At 38.2% G+C, this 23,515-nt stretch overlaps 1 long non-coding RNA gene across 1 annotated transcript; it reads right to left on the bottom strand.

The window, feature by feature from the left end:
• Positions 1-13,141: 13,141 nt before the first annotated feature.
• Positions 13,142-21,308, bottom strand: LOC113981177. The gene is made up of 4 exons (XR_003538346.1): positions 21,244-21,308; positions 20,825-21,026; positions 15,064-15,156; positions 13,142-14,073 (listed from the first exon to the last, which is right to left on the bottom strand). It is a non-coding gene; the product is annotated as an uncharacterized LOC113981177 (long non-coding RNA).
• Positions 21,309-23,515: the final 2,207 nt, after the last annotated feature.

Raw genomic sequence — 23,515 nt, 5'->3', positions numbered from 1 at the left:
AATTGCTCCTTGCGATTTTTGAATTATTTCTTAGTCAAGATAACCAAATGGAGATCACCAGTGTAAAAGACATTATTTAATCATTATCTGCAGGGCTTTTAATCCTTAAGGCACTATTGTTAAATCTCTCCAACCTCATGACCTTTTCAATCAGTAATGATTGCAGCCACTTTTTAAAGATGTGGAAATTAAAGAAAAAAAAGTTAAATGACTTGTAAGAGACCACAGAGATAGCAATATCCAGTTCAGGAATATAAATGGATTCTTGCCTTTTATCCTAAAAATACTAAGACACTAGCATACAAAATCTTCATTGCCATTCATAGGCATTAGCCTCTACAAACAATTACAAATATTGCCAAACAAGTTTCTCCCTCCAATCAGGTTAATTATCAGCATCTTACTCTGTTTTTATTACTACTTTTACAGAATTTAAGCAAATAGCATTATTGTTTATTTGGAAAATGAAAATTCATTTTCAAACATTATTTATGGTAACTGTGGTGTGGTAACTGTAAATATATTTTATTTAATTTTCTCTGATTTGGGATTGGCCACGTAGCTATAGTACTTCTTTTGCCCTTCATTGACTGAGTGTAGAACAACAAATAATGATCACATGCCACAGGCTGGATTTTTGTGATTGGTCTTGATACACAGTTATTTACACTCAAAATTTCAAAATCTTGATATTGGATTTCACACATGTAAGTTATCCATAGACTTTAAATAATAAAGTGGCATGAATTTTAGTAAATAACTTCATAATTCACTCAAAAAATCATTTCAGAAAATATTAGTTCTTGATTTTGGTTTGTCGTGTCTTTCATTAGTCCACAGTAGTGCCTGAAGCTCTTCAATTAAATATCCAAAGTTAGAATTTGTCACATCTTTCTGTAGTTATGTTTGTTAATTTTTTTAGTGACATTTTTTCAAATGAGACTCTTTTCTTAATGATTGATTAACCTGGGACCTATAAAAAAAGGATATTTAAAGCATATATTGAAGCTACTACTTCTAGCATTGCTGTCCGATAATTGAACCATATTAATCAAAATTATTCTTGGCATTGAGGAAGCAGATGTCAGCTGTCCATTATACTACCACAAAGACTTTATCTTGGTGTAAATACCACTCTTACCTGCTCTTCGTTTAAAGAGTTACAAGATTCGTATTTCCTTCTAATGGAGAGATTGCTTTAGCAATTACTAGAAAAGAAGCATGGTAGTAGAAGGCACTTCAGTTGTGTACACTTATTTCTGAAAGCAATATATGGTTTTTGATTGACGTGTGATAGGCAGCATTTAGGAATTTCTTCTGCAAGTTGTCAGATTCCCTTGGCTCTAACTAGAGTCACTTGAAAATTGAAGCATGTAACCACCACACAGAAGGTGCTCAATCCATCACAAGATCAGACGTCCTTAGCCTTAAGAGGTCTCCTATGAGTTTTGTGGAGCAGAAGGCAGATGCTGTTCTCATGCTTGTATTGGAATGTTTTGACTTCATGCTTCCTGTTATTCTTTTCAGCTCAGTTTATTTCTTCTGTTACGCCTTGGGCTCAAATGCTGTTTCAATACCTATGCCAGGTTACAGTGCTGCAGATGGAGCAGCTACCAGACCTGCCCGTGAAGATGAGCTTTATTACGTTATTTTCTTTGTTCAATGTCATGGTGGCAGCTTGTACGGACATATGTTTCCCTTTGGGATAGTTTTATAGGGATTTCTGATATAATAACTTCTACTCAAAGAGAGTGCAAAGCTGCTCCTCTGTGCTAGCCTCTTGGTCTCCCACCACCAGGCTATGGGAACTTCTCCAAGGCCGCAGGAGTCTTACAAATTGGTCAGGCAGCTCAGTTAGAGATGTGCAGCTGATGGCTCCTACTCCTGTTGACTTTTCCACCTCTCTGAAGCTGTGCTTCAAAGGTAATTTGAAAAATGTTCAGGTGCCCCCTTTCCTCTCCCTTCTGATTGTGCTGTTTCAGAAGAGCCAAGGTCCAGCCTAGAAGGTGGTTCGTAGTTTCAGAGTCATTGTCTGTTGGACATCCCAGGAATATAGAACTTGGCAATAAGATCAAACTGAAACATGGGAGTTGATTTTTTTGTCCAAATTCATTATGTCTAAGCACATATGAAATGGAAACCTGAGACAGAACAGTTTGCTTTTCCCTAGCCATAACAAAGTAGTGTATTTACACCTACCAGCCTGTTCCAGCACATTCTGCCTCCAATCTAGAAACTAACTCCTGTCTCTGACATCCATTAGGAACAGTGTGTTGGAGACCCCCTCCTCTTCTTTACTTTTTAAGTTTCACGCTTTGTAAATGACAATCACTGCTTGATGCAAATGTTGCACTCTATGCCACTCAGGGATATTTCTTTACTAAAAATAGCTATATAAATATAACAGAATAAGGAAGAGCATGTTAAAGGCTTTGAAGAGCATGGGTTGAGCTGCCCGAGTAAACATGACCCAGACAAGGCTTTCAAGCCAGTGATTTAAAGTAACACTGGTATAATCTGAATTCACTGTCAGCATTTCCTCAGCTTGATCTCACTTCACCCATTGTTTCACAGTCAGCAGAGTCCTACTAACCCATCAACTCATGATGTTAAGGTCCTTTTGGAAACAAAATATAAGTGAGCTTTGTAGAAATTACTGAATTTAGACAACTGACAAAAGAAAGTGCAGTGTAAAAGTGCTGAGTTTATGTACATTAATGTGAGCTTATACTTAAAATTGCTGAAGAAGAAAGGTTAAGACATGGAATAAGTGATAGTTTGTCAGCAATGATAGGAACACTGACCTATGATATGGAAAAATTACTATAAAGAACAAGTAGGTATGAGCAAGTGGCTAACAGCTACCATATTCTCTCAGGGATGCAGAATCATAGCTAGCCCAGGACTCTGTAGCAATGCTTCTTCATAGTACGACCAGTCCCTTTCTCACCTCAAGAAAACATTATCTGATTTTATACTGTGCTAGTGAACTTCCTAAAATTTTGGAATGTGCTTATCCCTAGCTTTATACCACATGTTTTCTATATATCTGTCATTACAAGAACACACACAGAAAGATAAATTGCAGTCAATTAGATTGCCAGTCATTAAGTTAATTTCTTGTCTTCAACCAAGAGGTTGTCATCAGCTCTGAGCATTGCTCCTATTAACACAGTGAGTATGTATGGTTTTCTACTCCCTCCATCCTCTGAACTCCCTACACCTAGAAGACAGATGGACAACTTCAAGAGGTGGAGTGGCCAGCATCCCTGTGCATCAAGGTTTTCACAATTATAATCTTTGCCAACTGTTCCATTTCAATTTATATTTTAATCTTTCAGGTTGTTGGGAGCCATGGCCAAGTGACTGAAATTCTTGTTAGCATGATACCTTCCCATTAAAAAAGACAGTCTTCTGGCCAGAGGATCTTGTCTCTCTTTCCTTTTCCTTTTACTCCTAGCTCCTAGTGAATGAGGCCTTGAGTGATAAATATTCATCTTTGCGCTCAAAGTTGATCTGTATCTGCAGCCTGTAAGGAAAGCTCCATGCAAGTGGTAGGAAGCAGGCTCCTTCCTCCTTTTCCTTCATGTCCTCACTTAGCTGTGTTGTCCCTGCATGCATTGTCTCTGAAAAACTGTATGACAATGAGCCCAACACCCCAGTAATTTATCATCCCAGAAGTGGTTTGGAGCTATAAAAGCCACTTGTGTATGTAGTCTGCAGACAAAAGTCATTGTGAAAAGAAGGGACCTAAAATTTCTACAGTGGTAGCTCACAGATCAGTAACTCTCCTAAAAAGGTAGCCTGAATGTCCAGTGACACAATGGCTGTGTCAGTGTCCTCCACATGATCCTTGCATTTCGTATTGAGAGAATAAAGCAATGAACAAAATACTCTGGGAAAAGAGAGATATTTCCTGAGTGTTACTGTAGGCGGCGAGGATAATGCTGCTCATAGTGAGTTCAGTAACATGGTGTACTACATTTACATATTTTCATCATTCTCGCAATTCAATCACACCACATTGGGAGAGTGAAAGAAAACATCATTGGATATAGCAGCAATAAGTAAATTATAAGTGTTTCTTTGTAACTGTACTTGCAGAAATTATTTGCTTTGCACGTGGTCTTCTGTACAATAACATAAAGAAAAAATTTCATCTAATGTAGATATCACAGTGGTTTTGCATATTTGTTGAATTTGTTGACTATAGCTGCTAATTTATGAACAAAGATACTGCTGTTGAAAAAATTGTTTGTGCTTCAAGAAAATGCTGAGGCCTGTGTTTATGACTATACATTGGCAGCAGTAAAGTATGTTAAATTAAGACTCTGTCTGGAGAGAATTAAAAAAATGGCTCCTAGTTTTCTATATTATGAACATGTTGGCCCCTTATTTGGGCAACAAGAATGAAACTGCATTGAAAACCAAGCAAGGGTGGATGGTTAACCACCAAGAACAGGAAAGAACAGGCTTTACCTTGAAGACTGTTCCAGATAAAACCAGCTTGTTAAAAAAAAAAAAGCACTTAAACTTGTCTTGATTAGACACACAGCTTAATAAGTCAAAGTAACTACATTAGGCTGTTGACTTTGGGGATTCAGATTCAGATGCACTACATTTGTGGGTTTTTTAATGTGTCACTTCAATGTCAGAATCAGGCAAAAAAAATGTTTTGTTGTTAGTAAGATACAATAATAATCAGTTAACCCTACAGAGTGTGGACCACACATTCTCGTGCAGTATATGGGGATTTATTCGTGCACTTATTTTTAAAAAGCCACTGAGTAGCATAGCTAGTGAACCAGCCATGATAGTCCTTGCCTCTTGCGTGACTGCAGTGTGACCTCTAGTACGCTACGGGGAGCGGCTCTGTGATTGTACTTGTGGCAACAAATAAAGCACAACTGAACTCTAAGCCGATATTAACACTCAGCTAAATCAAGTGCATTGGGTATTTTGAGATTTATGCTAATCGCTGTGAGATAATTCCCATGTTAAACTAATTACTCTGGTTGTAATGAATGGATGATATAAATAATATAGGAACCAGAATAGCAACAAAATCCCTTATTTTACAGCTGCACTCTCTGCCTCATCTGATTAACACTAAAGAAGTTACTTAAAAACTAAACAAACAAAACAAGAAGAAAGAAACCTGATTATGTATTGTAGAAATGTAGAAGACAAATAAAATATTTTTTCAAATGTAATTACTTTTAATATATGCTTGTGGAAGGTCTGATATTATGTACGCTGTCTCTGTAATTTTTGCTGTAAATAACTTGGGACAGTGAATACACTGATTTTTCTATGTCTCTGTTTAAGCATAAGACTTTGTAATGTGTTTTTTTTTAAAGAGGAAAAACATCAAAGAGCAAATTATGTACTTGCTTCCTTTAAGTGTAATGTACTTTTCAGTTTTTATGGAAACTGATTGTAATAGATAAAGCCTTTTGACCAGCTGTTGATATTTAGTGTATGCTTCTGTTTGTAATTGGGGGGAAAAATATATGGGACCGTCAATGAAACATGATCTCATTGAGTCTGTACAGTAAGTATTGTAATAATTCCTGCAGACTGCATTGACTAATATGGTTTGAAGACAAGTTGCTTAAGCAAGTAATGCTTCCTTACAGCATATGGATTTATGAATCCTTCTGGCATGAATTATATTAATAGAAACATTTCTTTCTTTCCAATAAGCAAAATATTTTTGTATACCTTTAATCTCTTATTCAGATTTGAGATCAGGTCACTTATTAGCTGTAATCTGAAGCCATAACTGATCTTCACCAAATGCACATTTTAAAGATCATAATGGAAAAAGGAAATTGTGTCCAGTGTATCAACAGCTATAATGCAGGCAGGAGCATAAATAACAAAGTGTTTGGATGCTTTTCAGGCATCCAAATATGACTTTAATGGCTAGTATTTTGTGATTACCAATTTATAAAAAAAAAATAAATACATAATTAAGATAGATATTTAGATTTAAATGAAGCTTTCTAATATTTTTTAAATATTCCTAAAAATGCTTCCTTGCTTTTAGGATTAAGAGAAGAAATGATTTTTCATATACTTCCCACTTTCAAATATCTAATGTTTTTATCCTATTTCCAGTTCATTTTGTTAGAGTGAAGTGAGATGTTAAGACCCAGGATCCAAGCTCTGAGCTATTTGGTGCTTGGCTGTAGCTATGTTGTTGTAAATCAATTTAATTTGAATTTTAGGGGTGTGTTGTTTTCTACTTGGTAAGCATGTTTACCACTATTGGTAACACACAGGAGTTGCATTGCCTGTCAAGAAGTATGATAATGAACAATCTAATAAAATATTAATAACATCAAAATTAACCACTCTCAAAAGACGAATAAAAATTCCTTTCTAAAATCAAATGCCTCATAGAGTCAACAGTGATTTATTTTTTTTTAATGCTTAACTCTGTAATAATTATAATGTACCTTAACTGGCTTGTAGGTGCAAAAAGCAAAACTGCAAATGAATCAAGACATACTGGGTAAAAATCTGGCTCCATTGAAACCAGCAGCAAACTGTTCACTGATTTCAACAGAGCCAGGAGTTCATCTGGCATTTTTACATTTGCAATTTTCTTCTGATGTTTCTCCCTTGTTTAACATAACTGACCTAATTTATGTGTATGTGAGTAAAAAGACTGCCTGATTAATTTAGTAAGTGACCATTAACGGTTTTATTTTATATCACGAATTTTTTAGGACCAGCATCCCTGTCAAATGAAAAGGTTCTATATTACTTTAGAATGTAATAGATTTTTGTTTTATGTCCTGTAAATTATTAGTTCAACACTGTTAGCATTCCATAATAATGCACACATGATTTTTGAATGTTTTCTGTAAATGACAATCAATGTTGATGAAATTCCTTTCTTTAATGCAAAATTAAAAAAAAAATGACTATAAGAAAATAATTTCTCTTGTGGGCTTCTTAGGTTGGTTTTTTTCTGTCAATTTAAACAAAATATCTGTCAGGAAAAGGTACAATGTGTGCATTTCCAAAAGAGAAAATACCTTAACATCATGTGTCCTTGCCTACAGCAGGGAAGTTGGAACCAGATGATCTTCAAGATCCCCTTCCAACCCTAACCATTCTATGATTCTATGATAAGGAGCCCATACTTATTTTCAGATTTTCTCTTAATGAAAGAATTAGATATATAGCATGTTGCTACATCAACTGACAACAAAATTGGCTCTGTTTTGCAATTTAAATTAGAGCTGTGCCTTTTTCAATATGGAAATCGCTATACTTATTCGCTTATTCCTCTATTTATTTTGGGAAGAGCCTCAGCTCATAGAAAAGCAAAACAACACAAGAAACAACTGCGTGTAGGCGAACTGCACAGTAATGTAACAGAATGTTACCTTATTTAAAAGAAGACACTGTATTTAAAATCATAAATATATCTTTTTTTTTAATTTGTGTATGTCTAGCTGTCAAAGCTGTGGATAGCACCTTTCAAAGATGCTGTCTTTTCATTTAGAGGACCCTAAATTTAAAGTAAAAGTAAGTTTAAAAAGACAGTACCTAAAGGCCTCGTTTTGCAAACTCTTAGGCACATGTTTATAGTGTACTGACTTCAGCAGGCTTGATGCATACACTTAAAGCCAGCTGTATGTTTAAATGTTTTGTTGCTTCTGTGGGTAAAAAGATAATGGTATGGAAATTACGGGGAAAATACGGTTGTATTCCCTGAATGAAATGTGGTCATCTGAAAAAAAAGTCTGACAAATGTAATAGAGAATTAATATATAAACATTCATATTTCAGACATCATGAAGCTGAACAGTTTACTAGCCATATGAAATAAATGGACTGTTGTATTTACATTATTTTGAAACGCAATTATATGAAAGCCTGACAGGGCACAACTTACTACACTATTGTGCCGGTTAAACGTCAGTGTAAATGTCAGTCTTCACAGGCCCACAACAGATTTACTCTAATGAGTATGAACTATTGTGTGCATTTTGCACATTGAAGGTTCTCGAAGATAAATGAATAAATATAGGCTTTCAAGAAAGACAATGGTGAAATGCATTTTACAAAACAACATGAAATAACAACAGCTGTCAGTTCCAGAAAAATTATATACTTACAGGTGTTCGCTTGATTACAAGCCCATGTATCATGAGGTATCACAGATGTATTCAACCATGACTTATCATGCACTTTGTGCAACATCTTTGTAACTGTCTCATGAAATGTGACCAACATCCTAAAAATAGTCCAGCATTTGTATTGGATAAATCAAAATCTGGATAAGCAATTTTTCTGCCTCTCTTCCTTCTTACTCCTTCACTGTTCATCTCACTTTCCACCCCCATACACATCAGAAATCTTGCAAAAAACCCTTTGAAAACTGGATTGCACATAGCTTTAGGAGGACAAAGAATGACTTATTCTGCTGCAGGTGCAGCTGTAATTTTGGTATTATAAGCCTTGCATCTGTTCCTGGAAAATGTTTGCCTACTTTCCTAATTATACAGGAGTTTTATCGTAGTTTTAATGGTCTACATATATGAGAGAAGTGAGATTTACAGGAGATTTAAGAGGTTCAATTAGTCCTGATAAAGGGACTCTGATCTCAGAAGGGTTTAATTCCAATTAGATTGAACAGTCTAGTAAAAATATTATCTCCCCCTACAGACATGCATTAAAAGTGTGTATGTAGCTATGATTCTTGAAAAATCTGAGCAAGTCTTTCATCTGGGCATTCTACCTGTAAGGACTCAATTTATTTGGCCAGAGAGTTGCATTGGTCCTATTTGCATTGCTCTTGGGTACTTTGTGTGACCTCCTCCTGCTGGTCCGCATATCTTTCTCCAAAATATGGACATTTTGAATAACCCAGGGCAATTGTGATGGTCTTCAGGTGTCCACAGAAGGTCTAAACACACAACATCCATACTTCATATGAAAGCCTGGAATTTTGCATGTATGAAAGTAAATTGATTGGACACTATCAGTGACTTAGAAATAATTGCTGTGATTTCCCTTCAAAATCCTCACAACGGTAACTGCATTACAGAGCTTAAGAGAGTATTTCAGTGATCAGCAGATTCAACCTGGTCCTAGTAAAGCAGTTGTGTAAGACACTTCCATTTCAACTAATTAACCAATAGCAATTTGGGGCAAATGCTGAATCTGCCTGCAATTTCTTCAGATTAAGAAAAGGGGCCTTATCAGAGGGCTTTAAAAATTGCATCCTCCATCCTACTATTTTTGTAACGTTTTGGCATTCAAAAATGCATTCAGTTACAAAGACAGCATCGCTAAAATTGCAGTTGTGGTTGATAAGCTCTGCAACACTCCTCTAAATGACTCAGTGTCTGATACAGGCAAGGTTTAATATGCTTATTTGTGACAGCTGATAACTAAACTCTATGAAGTTTATGCTGGTATTACTCCCTTACTAATGAAATTTACTGTTGGCTTAGAGGTTAGGTCTGTCATTTATTGGGCTTGTAATTTCCACTGCTTCCCCAATTTTTTCTCAGGCAGTGTAGTCACTGTTATACCAAATGGAAGATAAAAGAGCTGATGGTGAGGTCATGATGTTAGGAGACAGCTCATCCTGCTGTAAGAGGCCATGCTGCCCTAATCACTATGTCCATCTTCTCAATACAAAAGAAGAAGGAAATTTATTTTTTCCAGGTTGCAAACTATGTTTGTGCGCAGTGCTTCATACTAAATATTTCTGGAGACACTCCCATACATGTGGGGGGGAATAGAAGATTTCTCCCTTTTGTTCCTCAGCTCATGTGTTTGCCTGCTACGAATGTTGAACTGCCACTATTTCTGTCTCTTCTAAAGGTCCTTTACTGCCATATTATTAATGATCTTCTCTACTCTCACTGTTTCATAACATAGGGGAGGTTGAAAGGCATGCTTTTGAAGGGTCCCTGGAGAGTTAGTGGCATTAGCTTTCATGCACTTTTTAAACTCAAACCCTATACAAAGAAATCAAGACCTCCTCCATGAAAATAAAGCTAAGCATATGCTTAAATAACTGTCTGAATGTAGCTACCCATGTACCTTCAGGACATGCAGAACATTTTAGCAGCCAAAAGTTGTGCAGACAAATGCAGCTTTAAGAAATTAACATTTTTCAGTCTCCAAAACCTAAATCAAAATACCATTATATAGATAACCGAGAAGCCTACTGGAAAATGAGAACACCACCAAGTTTGAACACTATATTTTGGGAATGCTGAGTCTGACTCATTCTAGGCAACAGATGATTTGACATCTCTATATATATTTAGCTATTCCTTGTCACTTTCGAGGTATAAGCACTGTCTTCATCTTTACTCTAAGGTTTGAGATGTTATCAAATAAACACATACTATCTTGTCAATCACTACCTCATTATCTTACTGTCATTCCAGTTGTTAATAAAATACACTCCTCTCTGCAGTGAGTTATTTTTCCCGTCTCACAGAGTGACTTGTTCTGTGCAGGTTAGTCTGAACTGTAACAGCTTTTACATCCTTAAGGGGAAATCCTGCAGTTCTGTGATTTCACTGAAACAGCATGCTGAGAACCTGTGGCTGTTCACAAATCAGGATTTTAAGTTGCCACTCCTAACCTTCAATGCTGCATGCTAAAGGATACCCAGCTGTACTAAAATATGCACCATTAACACCTCCTTCAAACACTAGCAAAGCAGAGATATCATGCCTTCTACACACCAGTGAACCAAACTAATAGATTTCAAAAATCTTTCTATGCAAAAGGAAATCTAAACTTGTCAATTTTCTTTTAATTTGATAACATGCAATGAGTGCAATGAAAGTATGCTTTGCACTTTCAGACGTGTTGAACCTTAAGCCCCCTACACAAGATGTTATATGCCAAAAACAATTTGAGGGCATTTGTCACTGAAGCTAAAAAAAGTGTATACAGTCAAAAGGATAAAAAAAATGCAATTAGAATTAGATCTAGCATTTAAAACTCTCCTATGGGCACAGTTTTCCTCCAAGGAATAGTGCATTGAAAAGTAATAGAAAATTATATAAATATGATGCAATATTTCATTAAATTTAAAAGAAAATTATGTCTTTTTCTGGTATTCCATAGAAAGACTAAGAATCAGAACACACACCACTGAAGACCAGTGACAGAAGTTCTGTTTAAACTTCTTCAGTCGTTTGTTGGCTGTATAAAACTCAATATTCATTACAAAAGATGAACCAAAATGTGCCCTTCGAGTGCCTCCATCAAAAGCACAGGCAATAACTCCAATTCTTCTATTTTAAGCTTACGTACTTGAACCACCTGAGCTAAGGACTGATCTCTGTTAGCTGAGTTGGGGGCAATAAAAGCATTTGCCAATATCTTTTTAGGCTGTTTTACAAGAGATTCTGTTTCCAATACTCTGTTGGACTTCGATCTCTGTTGGAGCTGCTGTAATGTTCCTTCCAATATGGAGTATTGTTGCAACGTAGACAGTCACTGACACTCTAGTCTCAACTCACAGTAAAAATGTTTATTTCATCCTGTCTCCAGCAAAGTGATGGAGGTAGGAATGCTTCGCATAGGACCGATCCATTTTCTTCCATTAGAAATTGTGTTTTCCGAGTGTTAAATAGAAAAAGAACCCATGCAATCGTATGCCTCAAATATCATCATTGTGGGGTTTTTTAAATAGATATTTCAATTTTTTTTTCACTCGATTCCCTTATAAAACATTTGTAAGTAAACTGCAGAGTAATAGAATTGCAGGAAACAAGAAAGTGTTGACATATTTGAGTCAAGAGCAATCCTTTTATAGGAATATTAACCCATATTTACTCTGAAATCAGCAGGTTTACTTGGCAGTGATGAAACATATATCATATGAGTATAAAAATTTCCCTAAACAAATGCGTACAGCAACTATACAACTTTAATTGTAAAATAAAATAATGGCAGGTTATAAATGTTTATAGCTGCTACCAAGCATTCAAGATTTTCTGCATAAATTCAGTCTATTTAAGCTAAAAAGGCTTCCCACTGAAATCTAGACATTGGCTTCACAAACCCACAGAGTGAACAGAAAAACACCTCTGTCTTACCAAGGTTGTTTGCTGAACTTTATTGTTCATCTGCCTTTGGCCAAACAGCTTAAAGATTAGTATGATGCCAAACAATCATTCAGAGCAGATGGAAAACTTTTTATCTTATTATCTTTCATCGTCCCATGTGATGGTCCTTTATCACTGATCTTAGTTATTGAAAACTCTGGATTAAGCAGGTATTTCCAGCCCATGGATCAAACACAAGCCTTTCAGAGTGTTGGTCTGTGTAATTGCCCCTGTGGCAGTGCTTTTTAGCCTTGGAAGGGGTCTGTAACCAGAAGGCCTTGAAACAGCATTCACTGAACCTGGGTTAAATTCTACTTATTAAATTTAGATTACTTCATCAAGTAGTTTTCATAGTCACTTACTTCTCAACTGCAGCCCCAATAGCCCATAAAGATAGGGGTGTATAGCATCTTTCACTTGAAACTAAAAGAAACATTAGAAGAAACATTCACTTCATCACATCTGGCTGAATACCTCCATGCATATGCTGCAGCCCCAGCAGCTAGCTAGTATGGTTGGATCGTCATGGAAACATCTGGGTAAGTTATTTAATGCTTTGGTCTCCGAGGCTGTGTGCCATGTAACTCAGCTACAGGTTTGGCTCATCAATGCCACTGGGAGACTGTGTAACATTCCTGAATAAGTCACCACACTGTTCTTCCTTCCCTGTATTTTTCAGTTTGTTGAGAAGCAGCTGAGGGAGCTGGTGGTGGTTAGCCTGGAGAAAAGGAGGCTCAGTGGGGACCTTATTGTTCTCTGCAACTACCTGAAAGGAGGTTGCAGCAAGTGGGGGTCAATCTCTTCTCCCAAGTAAAAAGTGAGAGGTTGAGGAAATGTCTATAAGCTGTGCCAGAGGAGGTGTAGATTGGATATTAGGAGAAAGTTCTTCACTGAAAGGATGATCAGTCATTGGAACAGGCTGCCCAGGGAAATGGTGGAATCCCGTTCCCTTGAAGTACTTAAAAAGCATGTGGATGTGGCATCTGGGGACACAGTTTGGTGCTGAACACAGCGGTGGTGGGTTAATGGTTGGACTCAATCTTAAAGGTCTTTTTCAGCCTTAACAATTCTACCATTTTATATTCTCCAGCATTGCCTGCTCTCTCAGTGGGCAAAGATGAATTGCAGTTTTTGGACCAACATGTCCCAAAGGGTCTTTCGTTCTTCTCATTAACTCTAATGTAAGAATTTTGTCTCTGGTCCTAATCTTTTGATGAAGGAAGCTGGAGGCATTTAAATCTCTCAGGTCACCAGCATCCATGAGCCCTTTTCTGGGTGTTATTGATTGTGGGAATGGCAGCAGTGAACGTGTGCTGGTCCCTACACCGTATGGTTCACAGGCTGATAAATTAAACACAGCCCTCGTCATCTCTCACACTGAGATTTGCTAGGAAGTACCAGTCAGAGCTTTTAGGTTGCACTATATCAAGAGAGGCTCCTCCTAGAGCATATAATGTCCTTGTAGATGCCAAAATGAGCCAATGAGCACAGTAGTTCTGCTCAATAACTACGGCAATGCTGAGCAAGAATCTCTGGTTCATATGGATCCGAACGGAAGCATACAATGGCCTCTTCTGACCACAACATCTATGGAGGAAGCTGATGCCTCTGTCATAAGCCTTCAGTCTGAGAATGGCCAAGTTATCATAAAGACTCTTAAACTGCTTAAACTTCAGTTTTGTCTTCATCCCATCTCCTAGATTCTTTCCAAGTCACAGAGTCAGAAACATTTAATAGCATGAGAGGGCACAGGAAAACAGCTAGGAAATAAAGTAGACAGCACAGTATCTGGAAGGCTGGGGACTCTAATATATTCCCCCAAATGTGGAACAGACAGATTCACTGGCCAGCTCTTATTTCTTCACCTTCCACTGCTAGGAAAAGAAAACTCTCCTCTCACTGCACCTTCATCAGAGAAGAACAATTGCCCCAAATTTAATGCAGTCCATATTCAAACCAAGTCTGCCTGGAAACAAGAGACAACAAGGTTTTTAGGCTGATGTTATTAGTAGTCTACAGTAGACATTAAAGAATTTCGCAGGAAAAAATAAGAGGAAAAAACCCCCAAACTAAACCCAGTCTTTTTAGTCATAAGCTTACAATTAATAAAGAAATAAATACATCCGGGTGACTATCACCTTCAAAAGCCTTGAAAGAAAATAGGTTGCATTCACAGTGGTATTAATCATGCTCAATCTATTTCCCCCTCACTGTGAATCAGAGCAGTTTTCAGCTAACAAGAAAGGGTGCTCCGCTTGAGCCGACAAACCCTATTCCCCCTGACAGGAGATGCACTTAGCATGGCGTTACCATCATTACATCCCAAGGTTAAAGGCAATGAAACTCCAGGAGTGACAAAGTCAAATCAGTTCAATTGTCTGATTGTTCATACTCATGAAGTGGTGAGGCTGGCAGGGGATCCAGCATAAAACTTAGGACTTTCCAGAGGAGCTCCTTTAGGGTAATTCATTGCCCTCTACAGTAGCTTAAATCAGAATGGTCACAGTAAATGTGGCTCCCGACATTTATTAAGAGCAATATTAGCAATAGCCAGCTGCTAAGCCAGATGTCAAAGGTGCATTAAGAGCACTTTGTTTTGATCTAAATCATTCTGAAGAAGTAGAGTGGATTTGGCTTTGAGCAATGCAATAAAAAAAAGATTGTGATTAATGAAGCAGTACAAGTTAATAACATAAGTTGACTCCCGCTTCCTTCTCTCCAGTATTTTCACTGTCCAAAAGCAGTTGTTTTACTTACCAGCCTTACCAGGGACATGTAAAATGTTAAGCATCAATCTGTGGGCCATTAAAGAAGTGTTTTTTGTTTTCTCAGCTTGAAAACCGAGGGGGAAGCATAATAGGTTTGGTAAACCGAGCTGTTCAGATAATGGAGAAATTCAAAGAAAAGCTATCATAGAGTCAGCATGGGATCTTGGGGCCGTAATCCTTTTACTAACCTGACTTCAGAATGTAGGTGGGGACTGGAATTCAGGATTGAGACAGAGGAAAAAAGCCTTTCTCTTTCCTGAGATGTTCTAATTCAGCATGGCCTGGAACAGCAAGAGAAGATAAAAGTATTTTATTCCTTGTGTCTTATCGTTTGAACAGAGGGCACACAGTCAGAAATAACTAATTAACGTCTGCATTTTTGGACTTTACACTAAATAATGAAGTAAAATTCATGCAACTGCAAATTCAAGATAGAAAAATAAATAGAATACAGAATCTAGTAAATTGTGCATATTTATAACAAGAAGTGATGAATAGAGCTCTCTCTCTATTCATTAGATGGATGCAAAGACCATCATGCACAGAAAACATTTTTACATAAGCTTGAGCTTGGAAAATGGAAGTGACTGACAGTATTTTGAACAAGCTTCATGCAGTTCTATAAGACATTTTGTATTCTGTGTTTGAACATCAGCTCTTCTCTTCCAAGAAGAGGAAGAGGATGTAAAGACATCAAGAATTACTGAGAGGGGAAAGTCCTGGGGGAAAAAAAAAAGAAAAGAAAAAATGCTTTTCACACCTACCAGCTGCTCTTTAAAAGTGATTTATATATTTATTTATTTTGTGTATTATACATCGTAATTCAGAGCTCATTAGCAAAAAGCTTCAACGGCTCCAAAAAAAACCCTGTAGCCCCACTTTGAAAGCTGCTGGAGCAAATTCATCTGAAAATACAACCATTACAGAAATTCTATTCATCAGAAGAGCTCACTTTAGCATGTCCCTGAATGAAACCGCAGGCTTACCCTTATGGAACAGAGATACCAGCAAAAGACAGTTTAGTCACTTGGTCCTACCATATATATCTGAGTTAGAAATTTCCTCCCTGGGCATTTAAATGCAATCTGTAATGAAGAGTACATCAGATTTTTAGTATTTTTCAGCAGAAAATGAAGAGCAGTATGTGTTACTCCTGCTTTACATGCGTGAAGAGACCAATTTGATCCTAAAGTCTTATTTACAACAGTTTTAGAGTAAGAAAAATGGCAAACAAAGAAGCAATGAGATATGGCAAAAAAAGCATGTGGAAGGTTCATGAAATGATTGATGAATGGGTACTTCACTCTTCATTACAAGGGTGTTGGCTTAACTAAAGCAGATTTCCTGGAAAGTGAAGGTTTCTCTTGTGCTCTGGAAGGAACTGTGTGTGCTGCTCCTTTCAGGTTTAAGGGGTTTGACAAAAAGAAGTTCATGTAGGTAGACCTACCTGTAGTAAGGATTCTGTTCAAGGTACACCATTCCATAAAGAACAGAGAGAGAATGCTTGATATCTGCCAAAGTAAAGCATTCATGTTCTGATTAACATTCTGGTCACACTTGGAACATTGAATAGAGGGGTTTTAATTCCTATGGTAAATGATCCTGTTTCACAGGAGCAAATGGGACATTCTGATGCTGACCCTGAGAGAGGGTTTACATTCAGCTTGGTCAAGAAAACAGTACCAATACTGTTGTAATAAGAGTTATAGCACTTACAGCAGGTATTGACTGGAAGATAGCAATCCCAATGAAACAGCTGAGAAAGAAATTTCAAGGGAGGGTTCAGGAGAGACAAAGGAAATGATGCTGCCTGCTAAGGATTACATTCCTTTTTTTCAGTCCCATACAACAGATGAGTCCTTTTCTAGCTGTCAAGGAATGGTAGTATGGACCATATAAAACAAAGATTGTGGGTAAGAGTAATAGTCTGAGACTGAAGTGAAGGAGACTGGTAAGGGAGGTTATGGAAGAGCCTTGAAATACCTCCCATTAATTATAAAGTTATGCAAGAGTAAGCCTTCTATCGTAACAGTGCCACCCGCTAAGGAAACTAAGGCCTGATGCCCACCTGATGGCCATCAATCATAGTAAATAAAAATATTTAGTAGCTGTGCAGTAATTACAGTTGTGCAGCCCTGAAATGCTGGTTTCCAGTTCTTCCTCCCAGTAATCAAACACAGTTGATGGAGAAAAGTACAAAACTTTTAACTCTTCTTGTGCTAATATATTTGAAGCTTCCATGGATCTGGAGCAACATTTAAAAGCCACAAAAAGCACAATTTCATCCTGATTCACATAAATAATTGTGTTATATTAATTAAATGGGAGCAAGAATGTATGCTGGTGAAAGTAATTATCTGAAATTTGCTGGCACACAGAGGGTAAATAGCCAGCTGTCTGACTTCTCCCTTGGCACCTCAAAGGTTTCCAATTAGTGTACACATTTGTTCAGAGGAAAAAGACAGCAAATCCATTCTGGGTTAAAACAGCCTATGCAATTTGTTTCATAGTGATCTAGTATGTATTTAAAGGCTAGTAATATAGATGTGTCTACATAAATTTGATCTGTACATCACAGCCCTCCACACACTTCCTCACACACTAGGGCACAGTAGTAGGCTTTTCTTACAGGCATATTTGCAGTGAGAGTCCTATAATTGTAATATACTTGTCAGAGTAAAGTAACTACAAGAGTTGATGATGTGTGTGAGGAGTGATAATTGTCTAACTTGAGGAGAGGCATATTTTCCCAATTTTGATCTCGTCTTTTGCAGTGGTTACACATTTGCATTTTATCAGACTACACTTGAATCATCTAGAACACATGATTGGTGTTCTACAAGTAAAAGTTTATTAAAGCAAAGGAAACATTAAAATCCAAGGAAGTGTTAGTCAAGTACATAATACATAGGAGAGTTGAAGCTTCTAACAGGACTTGAAGTAGAAGCTTTTCTTTCTGTCTGAGTGAAAATCTACCATACAATGCAAGACATCTGACAAAATATTTGGAATGTTGTTGAATTCAGGAAAGAAAAGCATTTACATATCTGATACAAATCAAGGTAATATATACAAGTTGGCTTGAAACTGGGTGGTGTTCTTTGAAACACAGAATATTTTTTTTTTGTATGGTGACTGTGCTGTTAATGTCCTTTCTAGATGGTACCCCCTGTCGCACTTCTAGCTGGAACATACACGTGTTCCTTAGGCTAATGATGAAGGACTATATCTTTGCTTGAAGATACCTGTGATTTTCTGTGGCTCGGGTTTATTATGGTAAGGCTATTTTTACTCATGCAGAATACAAAGGGGTCATAAAAGTTTTGTTAGGATGGCTAGTCTTGAAATCAAAACAATTGAGAGAATCATGTAGGTCTACATGAGCCAGTAGGGCCAGTTTCAGCTGACAAAAGATAGTCGGTCACTAACACTCATGCAGAGTGGATCACAGAGACTGCACCTACTCTATAATTAACAGACCAAGCAGCAGAGAACCTCAGTAATTCTACCAGAAATACTCATGTTGTATTTAAATACCTCTGAAGAATCTACCTGATGGAAAGTAATGCTGTTCTTTAAGCAAGAGGTGCAGTACTTCACAGCAAATGCTTCCATCATTCAAATATTAAGTTAATCTCATGTTTGGCTTTGTAGAAAGTTAATACAATATTAATAGATTAAGATTTAGTCTGGATTCTGAAGGTTGTATGAGACACAAACCACTAGAAGTATTTTAAGCACCTAAGTAATTCTGATACTCTTACATTTTAGAATGGAAGAGTTAGATATTCTGGTTTAGGTATTATTGTGTCTTCGCTAGGTATTTTTTCTTCAGAGTGAATGATGGAAATTTTTAGAAATTCTGATAGTACACGAAAGGTATGAATGCAAGTGGGTCTTAGGGAAGAGGAAAACAGCAGGAAAGGTTCAGAGAGAGGGTTAGATAGCTAAAGAGGCAGATATTTTACTTGAACACTGAAGTCTAGGTTTAAATCCTGGCTCCACTGAAGTCAATGGCAAAGTTGTGGACTTCCTTTAGGCCTGCTTTTTAATGTAAACTGTGTAAAAATGATCTCTTTAATGAGCAATGACATCTTGAGAGTCCTCAGTTCAGAAGATTGAAATCTTGAGTTTTCAGCTGCAGTGAGACACTAGAGTAGGACAGAGACTCCACATGCCGGTCATCGGACAGCCTGCCTCAGGGCAGGTGACCTCAGGAATTGCAGCTACCCGGTCTGGCTTCGTATTAATGTTCATAAGAAATTAGTTGCAGACTAGCTGTCCTAGTCAATAGAATGAGATTAAGCTCCAACATGTTTTGATGCTCAGACATTACTGAGACAGCTGCCAGCCTCTACTGTTCAGATGTCATAAAGTTTCAACACGTTGGCATATTTTAAATCTCAAAATCCAGATGTGAGAGAGGGGGTATTAATTGAGATTATATCCTGTCACCCCCTCTAGTATTGTTATGGATGCAGTCTGCAGTTGGGTCACTGCACTGTTCTGCTGCTTAGGATGCAACAGGGTCATTTACTTCTTCAATACAAAGGACTCATATAAGGTCAATTACTCCTTCAGTTAATTATTCAGGGACAATATGAAAATAAATATTAATCTGTCCCACATTTGGGCTCAGGAGTCATGAGCCCACAGTGCAATTTCTGTCCCAGTTTGCCACTCATAAAATACTGGTAAAAATTATTAGTTACATTCAATTTAGTTGAAATGTCCTATCACTAACAATCCTTAGAGTGATTACATAAAGTCCTAAAGACTTTTGTCACTGTACCTGACTAGATCATCTGTGGCCAGCACTGAGTATCTGGAGGTCAATGCTTGTTTATGGTTCAAAGTTCAACCAATATCAATTGTTGACCCAATTCACAGAAAAAGAACATCCAAATGTTAGGTCAGAAATTGTCTCTGTCTGGCCTCTACACATATTTCACTATTTTTATATGTAGACATGTTGTTAAACCCACCTGCACAAAAACTTCCAGTTTTGTCAGGATAATTTAATTATTATTCCAGATTGCTGGTCAGATGCAACAGATATCAATCTATCTATTACCTATGCTGCTTCGGGATTATATGAGGTTGACTATTGAGCCACAGTTTGGTAGTGGAAGTAAATAAGTTAAGTAAATGAAAATTTTCACGCTTAAAGACATATTCAGGTGAAATACTACCTCAGTCTTCTGCTGAGGAGAAGGAAGGAGATCAAACACTGACAAATTCTGTGATCTAAGGTTCTTTGAAGTAACATGCTGATACAGATCTCCACACAGCTATTTTAAGAAAACTCCCCTCTTTGACCATCCAGGAGCCACCTTGGCAGTCACACTTGCTCTACCTGAGCTAGGACTGAGGCCCCTTCACAGCTAAACTCACCACACTCACACAGTCAGACCAGGTTGCCTTACTGGCTCAACCCTAGGTTTCCCACCCATAGCAGTCTCCAACTTCTCAATCCTTAAAATAATTTAATCTTGGTGCAATAACTAACAAAATAACAGCTTGAGCTGGGAGCATCCAAGGAGGGACCCCAAACAAAGGAAACCCTGGGCTTTTGTACTGTTACAGTCTATGCATGGTAAAGTCTGGGGGTCGTGAGCTCCTGCTGTGTCTCCGAGTGTCCAGTCACCTGGCCGGCACCACAGTTCCTTTTTTGTGCAAAGGGTCAGCAGCTCACGGCCTCTTGCCTCGGGCTTGGGCTCAGCCTCAGCCTTCTGCTCCCCAGAGCTCAATCTGCAGCTTACACACTGAGCTACCAGCCTCAAATGATTCCCCAACAGCTGCCAGTAAACGGCAACTACTGTGAAATTTAGTTTGCTCTTTGGAATTAACAGAGATCAGTTCCCATCATATCTGTATACAGAGCAGTTAGCTGCAGTCAAGTACAACTGCACTGCCTTGAATAAAGACCATGAAAATCAAAAGACTTACCTGTTTTTGTATTAAGTGATTACCTGAGATTGAGCACAGGAATTCAGGTAGAGCCTGGAATTCATGCTGTCTCTTATCTTGGGAGCTGAGGCCCTCAAGCTTGCTTTTTTGTCAGCACCTGTTCCATGGCTAGATTCTGGCCTGTAGCCTCTGCTTCATGGCTTGACATCAGACCTTCAACATTGTCTGGCAATTGGAGCTGCTGGCAGCAAGAAACACGTTACAGGCAGGAGTGAAGCCAGCACACATTTTAGCCAGGGTCTTCTAGGAGCCCCACAGCAAGAGGTGCAGTAGACACAGGTTGAAACAAAGGAAATTACAATTAGATACATTAATTAAAAACAAGGCTTATCAATTACTGGAACTAGCTGCTGAGAAAAATTGCAAAATCTCCTTTGTTGGAAAAAAGCAAAATTTACCTGGGAAAGGGTGTGAACACCATCTAATTGTAAATGCTTCGTGCAGAGAGTTGGACTAGATGAACTTCAAATGACACATACAGACTGAGCTCATCTACTTTTATATGAACCAAGGATGGTCCTGGGTGTCATTTGCTCTCCAGAGATTGTCTGAGGTCAATGGGAATTGTAATTAGATGCACAAAGGTCACTGAAGGTCAGCTGATTCCCATTGCCTAACCAGAGGTCATCTCAGGTCAACCTCAGAGACAATAATCTATTCAAGGAGACGTGTAAGGTCAATCACAGTCCTTATTTCCTGCCTAGCATCTAAAGTCTAGTTTCAATACTGTGAATTTCACTGGAGTAATCTGAGGTCTAACTAAGTATAAATTCAATGTGAAAATACCCCACGTATTTTGTCTAGGGTCATCTGAGATTAACTTGATGTGCAAACAGTTGACAAGGGCACCATTTGACATCAGCTAAGTCCTTGTGTGGTGCATAGGAGTCAATTGACATGAACCTGAGATCCAGTTAGATCTCTAGAGGTAGTTTCAGGCTTTTGCAACCTGAGGTCATTTGACATCAACATGAGAGCCACTTGTCTATTCAGAGGTGTTATGATCTGATTAGTGACAGATGCCTCTGCCCGAATTAGGGTTCAAATGAGAACAAATGCCAGTTCAACAATACTGACTTTATTTTGTAACATTAAGTGTGTAGAGGAAAGAGAAAGGGAGAAGGAGAAAGAGAGAAAGAGAGAGGGAAAGGGAAAGGGAAAAGGAGAGAGATAGTGCAAGCAAAACATAGTCACTACTCATGGATCCAGCAGCATCCCATTCATCCTTGTTCACCCTGAGCTTCTCAGTGGTGGGGCAGGGGAACTCAGTTCATTCTTCTGTTGGTACATCCGGTGCAGAGAGAGATGCTGGGTCCACAAGGTCCACCGCTGACTATCAAATCTTCTTGCTATTTATACCTTTTAGCAAACAAAGGCATTAATACTTATTGGCTACCAGTTACATAGTTCTCTTATTAATTAGTATTCTATCATCTATTGGTTTAATGATTCCCTTACTTCTCATGCTAATTATTCTGCATGCTCAGTCTTTCTCTTCACTTGAGTCAGTGGATTTCTTGGGTCGGTGGGCCATGAGTCGGTGGTTGCCATCTCCCCCTGCCAGAATTACCTTTTACCCTGTCAGAGCTGATTTCAGCACAGTTGTGAGTTGGCTTTATTAGTTTCTTCCTTATCTTGGGAGCTCTGCTAAATATCCTTGTGGATGGTAAGTTCTGCATTCCTTGTATCCACTATCAGTGATACATCCTTCTTCCCAATCTTTGTTAACCATTCCATAGATCCTAACACCTGGACAACAGTATGACCTTTATGCAGTCCAAATTCTGGGTATCCAGAGAGGTGTCTTTGGGGAGCTTTGTGGCCACTGGTGGTTGCAGATGATGGCCCATAACTTGAGATGGTCTTTGTTTGACCAGTGATATGCATATGAGCAATTGCTTCTTGTCACACAATGACAGTGGGGAAATTTTGTTTGGATGCATTAACCAGGATGTACTAACCAGATCTTGCCTCTGCCAGGCCTGGAATTAGCACCTACGTGTCACAAATTCCTCCCTTCTGTGGCCTTAACAGTGTTTGAGACAGGCAACTGTGTTCTGTAACTCCAAACAGTGGTCACTGAGGCCAATTATCAGCCCCCATTTCCACGTAAGGAGCCATTTGAAATCAACTTGTAATACAGATAGAGGCTCTAAATATCATCTGAGGTGAATATGAGATCCAGGTAACTGCTTAGGGTCATTAAAGGCTAGATGAGAATCAATTAACTGGCCCGTGATCACTGAAGGTCACCATCGCTACTCGGGAAGGTCATTTGAGATCAACTTGAAGGTTAAATAACCGCTGTAGGGTCATCTGAGGTCAACCTGATGGGTCAGTTAACCTGTCTGGAGTAGGGTTTATCTGGCATGATCATGAGACCCCTCTATATGCAAGGGGTTGTTTGAGGTCAACTAGGCCATTGTTTGGAGACTAAGATCATCTGAGGTCAACTTGACATGCAATTACCTCCACAGAGGTCCTTTAAGGTCACCGCTTTTCTCATTTGGAGGAGGGGCAAGTATTTGAAGTCTGCTTGAGATCCAATTAAGCAGTCAGGTTTCATTTGAGGTCAACTAGAGAGTCTGTCAGGGTTCATGTGAGGTCAGTGAAGCCTTTATTCAGTGCTGAGTGGTCATTTAAGGTAAACCTGAGGTCCAATTAATTGCT

This window comes from Neopelma chrysocephalum, unplaced genomic scaffold, assembly GCF_003984885.1.
Source record: "Neopelma chrysocephalum unplaced genomic scaffold, ASM398488v2 Primary Assembly neopelma1_96234, whole genome shotgun sequence".
NCBI classification, from domain to species: Eukaryota; Metazoa; Chordata; class Aves; order Passeriformes; family Pipridae; genus Neopelma; species Neopelma chrysocephalum.
Note: the sequence above shows the minus strand (reverse complement) of the source record. Positions and strands in the feature narration are given on the sequence as shown.